Here is a 13093-nt window from a genome sequence, read left to right as displayed (position 1 = left end):
CTTCAGTAAACCAGTAAATGAATTCAATAAACCAATTAAGAAAAAGTCATGATTTGTTTTTCAAACTAAAAAAATCCAACTATACTACAATGGATGCAAACTCCTTCTTATGCTGAAAGAAGAAAAAGGATGTCTCAAAATAAGAAAATGTTCAGAAATTCATCTCCTTTATCTACTATATTTCATTTTGTAGTTTTGTTTAAATATTAGAAAGAAAAATAAGTATTTAAAGGTAATTTTTAAAGAGAGCATATTCATGGCTTTCACACAAATATAAAATGAAAATGTTTCAAAGATTTTGTTTAACTCATTAATTAATGAAGGAACAAGTAAGATGTTACAAAAATTCAAAGGAGAATTCAAAATATCACACTTATATGAGAATATTAAAAATGTTGAAATAAATTTATAAATAAGTGCAAAACCACTCTATCCTTAGGGCAATAATCAGTTGCATTCCACTTAATAACTAATTTTTATTTTTATGATCAATAATAATGTACATCATTTTCTGTTTTCTGGAAAAAATGCCCATTTAAAACACTTGCGTTTTTTTCTTATAATCTCTCCTCCTTGTGATTATACTAATCTCAAAGAAAGAATATTCTTGATTAAAAATATTGCTAGTTTAATAAGGTTTGGCCTATTGTTGAGATAGGTACATGAGAGTGTTAATTACAATATAGACCTCCTCAAGTTGGTTTTACAAATCTAGAACCATAGTGCACTTTTTAACAGCTTCATTGAGATATACTTGACATATCATATAATACTTCATATTCAAAGCAGTTTTTAGTATATTAGTAGAGTATATTTTAATACATCCATAGAGACATGCTACCATCACCAATTTCATTATATTTTTATGACCTTGAGAAGAAACAGTGTATCCTTTAGCCATCACTTCTCTATCCCTCTATCTCTACTTTCATTTCAGCTATAAACATCACTAATTTACATTCTGTCTCAACAGATTTCCCTATTCTAGACTTTCATATGATTGTAATCATATAGTATGTGACCTTTTGTGACTAAATGATTTCACTTATGTTTTTAAAATTCATTCATGTTTTGGCATGTATCAATGTTTCCTTTTATTCCATCGGGTGAACATACCACATTTTATTTATTCATTTGTCTGTTGATGGATATGTTTGTTTTGCTTTTACCTTTTGGTTATTATAAATAATATACCTATAAACATTTGTTTGCAAGTTTTCGTTTGTACAAAAGTTTTCATTTCTTTTCAGGACATTTGCAAAACAGCCAGATCATTTTACATTCCCACCAGCAGTGTATGAAGGGTTCTGAATTCTCCATTTTTCTCAACACTTGTTATTACCTGTCTTTTTTATTTTAGACATCCTAATGGATGTGAAATGGTACCTGGTAGTTTAATTTTCATTTCTCTGATGGTTAAAGATGTCAAGCATCTATTGGCTATGTGTAATCTTTTTTGGAGGAATATTTATTCAGATTATTGGTCCATTATTAATTTGGTTGTCTTTTCATTATTTATATATATATATATCAATATGTATATATATATAGTCTCACACACTCACACACACGTATCTGCAAATATATATGTATAGGTCTCTTTTCAGATAATTTGCAAATACTTTCTCCCATTCTGTGAATTGTCTTGTCCCTTTCTTAATTGTGTCCTTTGATGCATAAAAGGTAACATTTATTAAGTATATTTTTTTCTTTTGTTGCTCATGCTTTTAGTGTCACATCTAAGAATCCTTAGCCAAATTCAAAATCATGAAGATTTACTCCTATAAAATCTTCTAAGAAATTTATAGAAAATTATAGGTCATTGATCCATTTTGAGTTAATTTTTGTATGTGGTGTGAGGTAAGGGTCTAGCTTCATATATTTTTGAATGTGGCTATTTGTTCTAGGATCATTTGTTGAAAAGACCATTTTCCCCATTGAAAGGTCTTGGCATCCTTATCAAAAAGCAATCAGCCATAGATTGATGGGTTTATTTTAAAATTCTATTTCATATATATATATATGTCTGTCCTTGTGCTCAAACCACACTGTCATTATTACCTTTGTTTGTAGTGAGTTTGAAATCAGAAAGTATGAATTCTGTTTTATTCTTCTTTTTCACAATTGTTTTTGCTATTCTGGATCTCTTGCAGAATATACTAAATATATACTATAGTATATATACTATAAATATAAATATATAATATAAATATATACATATATATTTAGTAGAGACAGGATTTCACCATTTTGGCCAGGCTGGTCTTGAACTGCTGGCCTCAACTGACCCATCAGCTTTGGCCTCCAAAAGTGCTGAGATTTGTGTAGTTTTGATATTAGAGTAATACTGACTTCTTAGAAAATTATGGAAAGTAGTCCCTTCTCTTCCAGGTTTGCAAGAATTTGTGAATAACTGGTATTAATTCTTCTTTAATAAATTCAGTGGTGAAGCTATCTAGGCCCTAGCCAGATATAGGTAGTTGTCTAGTTACTGATTTAATCTTTACTTAATACAGGTCTATTTAGATTGTCTATTTCTTCTTGAGCCAGTTTCAGTAGTTTGTTTTCTTCTGGAAATTTGTCCATTTCATCTAATTTACCTAATTTGTTAACTATAAAGTACTGAGCAACCACTATGGTTACAAATTTAACTTCTGCCTGGAAGTTTTAAAACGGAATATTGAATTGGATTTTTGAAAGCCTATATTATTTGCTATCTTTGACAGTAATAAACTATGCACAAGAAGTCTATCAGATTTCATCTGCTATGTCTATAAATTTGAATATATTTCTTTTTCCCCAAAGTCCCTAAAATTTGTTGTAATCTCTAGCATTCCTGAAATTGACCTTCCTTATCACCTATAAGGCTGGGACGTGTAGCCAGTTACCAGGCGATTTAGATACCAGGCCAGTTTTCCTGGGAGAGCATTATGGGCATTGGCTCCATAAAATAGTCAAACTTTGTTCTCCAATATGAGCATAATTTGATGACCATTATTCTGATATATGACACTCCACATAAGTCCTTTAGTGTATAATCCATTTGTCCTATTATATACTGGTAGAAAGGAAGGTACATTCTTACTGGATTTATGCAATTAACTATATTATCATGAAAAGTAAGGATATTTAATATGTTTTTTCCCCTAAAATTCTGAGGGTAAGTTAGAATCTACTATTATTTCTAAAGGTATTGTTTCACTTTAAAAGCAATATTTATACAATTATTGTGGATTAGAGATCTTAAGATGAGACAGAAGAGTTTGAACTATATATCCAGTAAGTAGAATATGAAAACAAAATGAACATTTCACACAAGTAACACAATAAAATTGCCCTCATCAATTGTTTCAGTCTTATGAAATTAATTATTGTTCAACTGGATCTCAGATTAGCAATCTCATGAAGCCATCCCCTGTGCAACCAAAAAAGCCAGATTCCAGAGAAAAAATGCTCTCAAAATCCTGGTTCACTCCACTTATATGGAAAGTGCAAGCGCGTACTCATGCATCTGTTTTTCACATGCCAACAGTCTGAAGTGCCTTGTAAATTTTTTTCCCAAGGGCTTGTGTGTTTATCCTTCAGTATTAAAGACAAAATTCTTGTCTATAGCTTACAGCAGAGCATCAGGGAAAGCATCAGTGTAAAACAAAATGATCAGATATAATATGTGTATGACAGAAATCACAATGTCTGTGGTTAATATATTAGTGAAAATTTTCAAAAGTAAAAGTTCTAATGCAGGTTCTTAATAAGAATAATAATGCAACTGAGAAGAAAATGTAGTTTCTGTAGGAAGAAAAACAACAAATCCATTTTTTAAAAATAGACAAAATGAAATACACATTGAGCTATAACATAATAATCTTGAGATGTATTTTTATACAAAGAACATTAAGCAAAGTGATGCAGTAAGTTTGGCATAAGACCTAAGTATTATCTTTAGTTTTCTAAACCTTCATGACTAAGTCTGTCTCAGTTGAGAACCACTGACGTAGAACAGGGTCTATGCCCTCTTAGGAACCCTGGCTGCACAGTAGTGATGGCAGTGGCAGCCCGTCTGGAGTAGCCTCTGCTAAGATGCTGGCTGCAGCCGGGGCTGCGGTATCCTTGAAGCCGATGGCAGCCAGGAACAGGCAGGAGACCTGCCCCCTACTGAGTAGGCAGGGCAGGATTCCTGTGCCCCTGGGCGCAGCTGCAGCTGCCCAGCCATGGCTCCAGACCTGGCATCCCTACACTCTCAGGGGCTTGGGAAGTCCCCTTCCCCCACAGGCTTGGAAGTGCCTGCTCCCACTCCCTGGCCTGTCCCTACTCCCAGTGCCAACTCCAAGGCGGAGCAGAGTTGTGGCCAAGCCTGGGTGCTGTCACAATCTGGCAGGGTGTACATGCACTCAGGGCAGTGCTGACACACCAGCCCCCTGCCACCTCTGCCCCTTCTGGACTTTGGGTGCCAACAAGCATGGGAGGGAGGCAGAGGTGGGGCTGAGCTCAAACCCGATTGTGAACTGCACATGTGAGAGATCTAGTTTGTCAGTTCCTCATGAGAATCTAACTAATATCTGATGATGTAAGGTGAAATAGTTTCATCCCTTCATCCAGAAACCATCCCTTGCCTCGTCCCTGAAAAAATTGTCTTCCACAAAACTGGTCTCTGGTGCCAAAAACGTTGGGCACCACTGGTGTAATAGATACTAGATTCAAATTAAAGAAGTAAGACTGTAGCCAAACAATGTTTTAAATAATAACTGAAATTATGACTGATAACATTTTATTGTTGTCTAATCTCATCAGGCAAAGCACTGCCAGAACAGTGATAACTATAGGAAAACTTGGCAAATTTTTTTTACCAGTGTTTCCTCCAAGATTAAAATATATTATGGAAATGGAGTGCAATGATAAACTTCTAAGGACTTTCCATAAAGCAAACAATTAGGCTGGAGTGCAGTGGCGCAATCTTGGCTCACAGCAACCTCCACCGCCCGGGTTCAAGTGATTCTCCTGCCTAAGCCTCCCGAGTAGCTGGGATTACAGGCGTGCACCGCCACACCTGGCTAATTTTTGTATTTTCAGTAGAGACGGGGTTTCACCATGTTGGCCAGGCTAGTCTCCAACCCCTAACCTCAGGTGATCTGCCTGCCTCGGCCTCCCAAATTGCTGGGATTACAGGCATGAACCACCATGCCCGGCCTCTTGCATATATTTTATCAGGTGAAAGAATACATTTTTGCAATTTCCAGGGCACTCTGGCAAATGTCAATAGTAGTTTTAAGTGTAAAATATGTCTTGAAATTTTATTTTGCTTTTTGTATATATATAATCAGATTTTTAGAAAGGCAAAAATTTTTAAAAGATATCAAAGGAAATTTGGACATTTAAGATATGATTATGGGAGCCTGAGAAACAATATTTGTTTACCTATTTAATCAAAGAAACAGTACATATTTTAAAATGAAGTACCTGGTAACACATTTTTAAAAACATTTTAGTCTCTTCATAATTGGGGAAATTTTGTGGTCATTTTTATGGTTTTGTTATTGTTTTTGTTTGATCAAAGACATAAGCAATGTCAACCTAAAGTATAAAAAATTAATTTGATAAGACTTGAAATCTATTCTGTCTAGGCAGATTACACGGAAATTAAATAATATATTGTTTCAATGTATTTAATAATTCAGTAAACCAAGGAACCAACCCTGAGGGCAAACAAGATTGCGCAAACTCTGCTAACATTTTAACATATTCCGTGGCTTCTTTGCAGACAGGTCTTATAAACTAATGGAAATAAAATTTATTTTGCAAGTTTTGTTCTTCATTATGTTCTTTATTATTCTGTACAAACTAGTAATTTAGAAGAGATCTCAGAGAACCCAGGAGGTAATAACCAATTTTATATTATCACTAAGATATTATTTTTGTTAATATGCAACGTGTTTCTCATGGCTATTTTCAAATTGATCAAAATATAAATATATTTTTAAAATTTCTCTTTTATTTACTAATACAATAAGTACCAATAAACAGAATCCAGAAAGAGAAGCTCTTTGAGGTCCTAAGTCCGCAAAGTATAAAGGAACCCAGAAACAAAATAAGCAAACACAAAGCGTAAGTCTGTCACTATTGCCCCTAACTGTAGTCTCAAGCATTTTTCTTAATTGCAACTTTTAATCAAAGTAACCAACTTCTATTTCAGAGAAAACTGGGGTATAAAAATTGAGAACTGTTTGTTATATGCAAGCAATTTAGCAGATAAGAAAAGCTCATGAATACAAATAAAATGATTTTCTACAGCTACATACATCCCTTTTACACCATTACAAAGTGGCAAAAATGAATGCCACCCAAAGAAAAAATGATTCTATATACATAAAAATGGCAAGCAAAAACTTAAAATTATGCTTAGAAAGGAATTGTTCAATATTTTCTTACATAGAAATTAACCATATATCCAGTGATTTTCCATTAACTCAATGGATATCAGTCCAAGATTTAATATCAGTCCAAGATTTTAAATCACTTAAAGATCTTGGAAATTTTCTTCAAGTTGATGTACCACAAAATATAATTACTGCTGAAATTAAAAATGAGTCATGACCATAATTCAATTCAGTAGAACACAGATATATATTTATGATCTTAAACATTATGTAGAAGTAATGTTAGCTTACTGGATCAGTAAGCCTAAATAAGTTTATGACAAACAAACCCATGTTGATATAATGTATGCTCTGTGATCATTAATACTAATAAATGAGAGAAAAAGACAGTTGTGTTTATTGAACAAAAATTAATATGCTAATATCATATGCCAGTGATTTACCTTAATAAGAAACTTGCATTCTTTAAATGTTTCTTAGTTTCTCAGATTCTTAGCATGTTTCTTAATGAATATAGATATTAAGCATAGCACATTTAAAGTAATTAGAAGTTCAATTTCATTATTTTCTGAAATATTAATTTCATGTAAGTACTTATTTATCTTTGTAAGCCAATAAAAATGAAACTATTTAAGAGATTTTTATGTGTCATTAATAATCCCCAAAGACAGGCAAATATTAAACACTCACACAAGGAGAGGTAAAGGCCATGCCAAATTATATGTAGACATACAAAGAGTGTATAGATTCAGTCTACAATTTTAGCCACAGCTCAAAAACACAAGCAACTCAGAAAAACAAAAGTTTATTAGTCTATCAGAGTCCATCAGAGCCATTCTCGTTCCAGATGGGCATAAAAATGTTAAATAATTTGGGGTTAACATAGACAAATAGACAAAAAGAAAAAATGACTAGCAAATCAGAATCTCTTTGTCTCTCATCCAATAAAGAATAGAGCTCTATAATTTATTAATCCATTTACAATGATCAACAAATCAGAGAATGAAACTAAATTCCCAATCACTGCTGCCGCCAATGCAAAATAATTTCCTAATGAAAACAAACCAACACCCCAAGCAAACACAAAATTATTAAAGGGGATAGGTGAAAAATTTTTTAAAAAGAGAAACAAAATGAAAAAAATGTCTTTGCTTCTTAGGATTCACTTCTCGGAGCCAATAAGAAAGAGACACCTAAGATTATACCATTCATGAGGTACATTACTCTGTCAAAGCATATAACACTGCTCTATCAGGGGAATCCACTGTTCACTTTCTTGAAAAACATGTAAGACTTAAAAAATCCAAATAAACTACAATGCATGCCAATTCCTTTTTATTTAAAAAGAAGGGGAAGGAGCCCAGAAACTTGAAAATGTATGATGACTTATTTTCTTTATCTATTACAGATTCCATTGTGTATTTTTATATCAAATGGCAGAAAGAAAAAAAGAGAAAGAAGTGTTTAAAGAGAATCTTTATTTTATTTTATTTTATTTTATTTTATTTTATTTTATTTATCTATAATTAGGGGTACCAGTGCAGTTGTGTTACATGGATGTATTGTAAAGTCTGGGCTTTTAGTGTCACCATCACTCAAATAAGTATACATTATAATCAATAGGTAGTATTTCTTCGCTTATCTTCCTCCCACCTTCCCACCTTTTAGAGTCTCCAGTGTCTATTATTTGTCTCTGCATGTTCATATGTACCCACCAATTAGCTCCCACTTATAAGTGAGAACATGTGTTTTTGTTTTTTGTTTTTTTTTTTTACTTTCTGTTCCTAAGTCATTTTACTTAGGATAATGGTCTCAATGTCCAACCATGTTGCCACAAAAGACATAATTTTATTCTTTCTTATGACTCAGTAGTATTCCATAGTGTGTGCATGTATATATGTATCTATACCTACACACATATCACATTTTTAATCCAATAACCAGATGATAGACACTTAGGTTGATTCCATGACTTTGCTATTGTTAAAAGTGCTGCAATAAGCATACGAGTACAGGTGTCTTCTTGATATAATAGTTTCTTTTCCTTTGGGTAGATACCCAGTACTATGATTGCTGGATTGAATGGTAGATCTATTTTTAGTTGATTGAGAAATTTTCATGCTGTTTTTCATAAAGGTTGTACCAATTTACTGCCATCAACAGTGTATAAGCATTCCTTTTTCTCCACATCCTCAACAACATCTGTTGCATTTTGACTTTTTAATAATGGCCATTCTGATGGTATCTCACGGTGGTTATCATTTGCATTTCTTTGATGATTAGCGCTGTTGAGCAATTTTTTCATGTGGTTGTTGACTGCCTGTATGACTTCTTTTGAAAAATGTCTGTTCATGTCTTTTGTCCACTTTTTAATAGGGTTATTTGGTTTTTCTTGTTGAATTGTTTGAGTTTCTTGGAGATTCTGAATATTTACCTTCTGTTGGATGTATTGTTTGCAAATATTTTCTCCCATTCTGTAGGTCATCTGCTTACTTTGTTGATGATTTCTTCTGCTGTGTAAAAGCTTTTTAGTTTAATTATCTCATTTGTCTATTTTTGGTTTTGTTGTATTTCCTTTTGAGGGCTTAGTCACAAATTATTTGCCTAGGCAGAAGGATCTTTCCTATATTTTCTTTATTTATAGTTTTGCATCTTACATTTAAGTCTTTAATCCATCTTAAAAAGAAGGTATAATTATGATTCTCATACAAATATAAAATGAACGCATTTCAAAGATTTTGTTTAACTCATTAGCTAATGAGGGAGCCTGTAAGATGTTATAACATTCCAAGGAGAATTCAAAATACCCCACAAACACAAGCAGATAAGAAATGCTGAAGTGGATTGACAAATAGATAAAAAAAAAAAAGTCTATCTGTGGGCAATAATCAATTGCATTCTACTGAAAACAAGGAATTTGCATTTGTATTATTATTCATTTTTCACAACTTAGTTGTAAAATGTCTCACAGAAAATAAACAAATAAAAATGAGTAACCCAGAAGGTTGCACTAGAAATGATCCCCTAATCTTTCTAAATTTTACACCATTTTAAAGTCTTACATTTTAACTCACAGAAGTACATGTGGAGAGGACAGGAACAATGTAAGAATATAAAAGCTCGATGCAGATAGTAAGGGTAAGTGTTTATTAAACAATACTTTAAAAACTCTACATGTGGATATTATTTTTAGCTCCCAATATCTGCAATATGATAATGTTTATTTGCAACACGCAACACTGTGACACTCTATTCTTCTTTGGAGTTTTATTTCTTCTATTCTCCCTAATTTACCCATTGATTTTCATATAGTTGTTGATGATATATAAGAAATGCTTATGTCTTAGGCTTTTCATAAATCTAATGTTTCACTTTCAGAATATGAAAAATATTTATTTCAGATCTATTTTATGAGTTTGAAATGTCAGTTTGAGATATTCAGTGTATTATAGCCACAGTATATTGATATTTACTATATTATTGACATCGTATTAAGCTTGTTAAAATGTTACACTCTTTTCATAGGTAATAATACTGTGGCTCAAAAACATAAGCTATTTTCTCAAGTTGACAAGCTCTAGGAATCTTTGAGAATAAATACCTTCAGAAGACCATGACTTTTCTTTTATGCACACCAGACATTCACATCTGCAATTATTAGAGTTTATTTTTAAAAAGGTAAGTCCTAAAATACCCATCAGTTTGTTACATGGAGAATTATTTAAAATAATAATATCATAAACTCAAGAAACAAATCTGAAAAGATATCAGCTTAAATATAAACTTGGTACAAGTACAGCACAAAATATGTGAGCATTATTATTATCTACACAGTTGGGTTTGGACATTTATTTTTAAGGTAAACATCATTCTGACAGCAAAATAATTGTGATATTCAGAATACAGGAAATATTTAGTACATACTGTTATCAAGAATGTTAATTAAATACACTTGTCTATGAAATTAAGGTAGGCATTAAATATAACTATAAATATAACTATAATTAGACTATAAGCACTCAGAGGAGGAAGGGAAACCATTAAAATGACCTACTAATGCTGATATTTGATAAAAATGACATAAGAATAACATCATATAAGAGTAAAGTACTTGTATTTAGTTACAAAACCAAAAAACAAAAAAACACTCAAGCATTCAGAGGGGAAAGTGAAAATATGTAGTAGTATTACATAGGCACCAACCAGTCAATACAGATGCTACCTATTGTGTATTTGCTGTCAGCTTTGTTTTGTTAAAAAACAAAACAAAACAAAATCTAAGTATAATATATACTAACCAATGGTAATAAATTCCCAATGTCCAGCTAATAATGTTATCTTATAACAGAGAAGAGATTATTAAATAAATTTAAATCAATAAAGTGTACTGAGCATCTTCTATTTCAAAAGCACAATAGTAGGAACATTACAATATAAGAAAGCATTCCTTCATAGGGCTTCAGCAGTTTAAGTGGTATTTTACAATCTAATATGTTTCAGTTTACTTTCAAACTGACATTTCTAAACTAAATCCTTTGCATTATGCAACTTTCTCTTGAATCTATGAAAGACAGCATTCAAAGCTGCAGTTCAAACTACACAAATAGTTTTTCAACATAGCTCACAGAAGCAGATGTAGTTATTTAAAGCAGTTGAGTTAGATCTGGTATCATTGTTTTCAAGCACAAAATGAAATTTTCTGTGTTCCAATTGGAGGCTATATCAAAGAACTTCAGAGTATGACCCAGATACAACACCTCCCTTGGATGAAAACTCCCATGCTATATTCCAAAAGTGTTATAAACAGTACGCAAACTAGTGTGCAACTAGCTTACAGCATGCAAGAGACAAAGGATGAAATTATAACAAGTAAGATGACAGAAATCCACATCTATCTCATGTCGCCCTCACATGGACCATTTGCTTTACTTGCTTGTGTATGGTAGGAACACTATAGGTCTCACAGTGGAGCCATATATCTGCTGACTTCAGAGAGTTTTACAAAGTCTGCATTCCTGGCTGCACATCCATGCTCTACAAAAGCAGGATACACCCAACAAACAAGCAACCTATTTCAACTCAAATGCAAAGGGAATTTATTTTCTTTTTCTTTCATTTTTATTCTTATTTTGAAAAGTGTGGTGGGACAATAAATAAAGAACCTTAGCTGAACCTTAGATCTACCTACAGATTCATTCAGTCATTCAGCAACTACTTATTGTAAAGGAATAGTATTGCCTTTGATCAGGTGATCAGGTGGGTTCCCTAATGGAGTGACAAAGAAACAAAGACATGAGTAAAAAGACTAAGAGGGCTGCAGTTATAAGGTACGATTATGAATATTGATCAATAAAAAAGTAAGTAAAATATTGGCAAACAATTTAATGCATGTTACAAGATATTTTATGACCAAGTAAGATTTATTTCAAGAAACCAAGGATGAAACAAAATTTAAAAATTTATTAATTTAATGCATTATATTACTAACATTAAGGATAAAAAATACCAAATAACCATCACTGAAGATAGTAGAAAAGCATTTGACAAAATTCAACAAATACAGTTAATTTTAAAAAATAAAAACAAGTAAAGAATTTACTGAAACTTGGTTACATGATCAGAGATACTTAAATCAGCCCCAATGTCAGTATTATATCAAGACAGAAATATTGAAATCTTTGTTCCTGGAGTTAGGATCAAGATGTGAATGCTTAGATATCATAAATTAATATTTAATATTCAACTAGATGAAACAGTCAATGTAATTAGACAATGCAAACAAATAAAGCTAAACAAAATAGAATTATGAAATTTGAAAAGGAGAAAGCACTAGAATTCAGAAATGTACCAACATATAAAATAAATGTACACAAATCAATTTTTTATATACACATATAACAGAAGATACAGTGGGAAAGAAAGAAGCAAACTTATAATGACACTAGAGAAGATAAAATATATAGGAAAAAATTAAACAAGAATGAGTAACTATATAAAATACATCTTAAATACTATTAAAGGACACAGCAGAGGTTATCAATACATGGAAAGATACACCATGTTCTTGAATAAGATTATAAAGATGTCCATTTTCCCCTGTATAAATTATAAAATAAATGTGATCCAAATAAAAAAAGAGAGAGTAGGTAATTATTCTGAAACCAGATGTGCTGATTTTAGTTTCCATGAGAATAAATAAAAATAAATAGCAATGAAAGCTCTAAAAAAATAAACAAGAGAGGAGAGGGAGATAAGCCCTGTCAACCACTATGTAACTCAATAATTACAACAGTGTGGCAATGGCATATGAATAGAACATAGAGAGCAGTGGAGAAGAGGTGTGTAGACCATGCTTTTGAAGTAATTTGCAGTGAAAGGAATCAAAAAATGATCATTGGAAGGTGGAGTAGGATGACATTATGCCCCAGGAAGCATTTTATTTTAAATTTCTCATGTTTTCTTCTTTAAAATTATGCCACTTCTGGAACACCAGGAGTAATAAATGGGCTTATAGGCAAGGCTCAAAGCTGTTTTGCTTTGTTTTACTTTTATTTGAGGTTCAGGGGTACATACGCAGGTTTGTTACATGGGTACATTTTGTGTTTCTCAGGTTTGGCATATGAATGTTCCTGTCACCCAGATAGTGAGCATAGTATCCAACAGTTAGTTTTCCAACACTCATCCCTCTTCCCTCCACTTTCCTCTAGTAGTCCCCAGTG

The sequence above is a fragment of the Pan paniscus genome, chromosome 13 (genome assembly GCF_029289425.2).
Source record: "Pan paniscus chromosome 13, NHGRI_mPanPan1-v2.0_pri, whole genome shotgun sequence".
NCBI classification, from domain to species: domain Eukaryota; kingdom Metazoa; phylum Chordata; class Mammalia; order Primates; family Hominidae; genus Pan; species Pan paniscus.
This window is presented reverse-complemented; position numbering follows the sequence as displayed.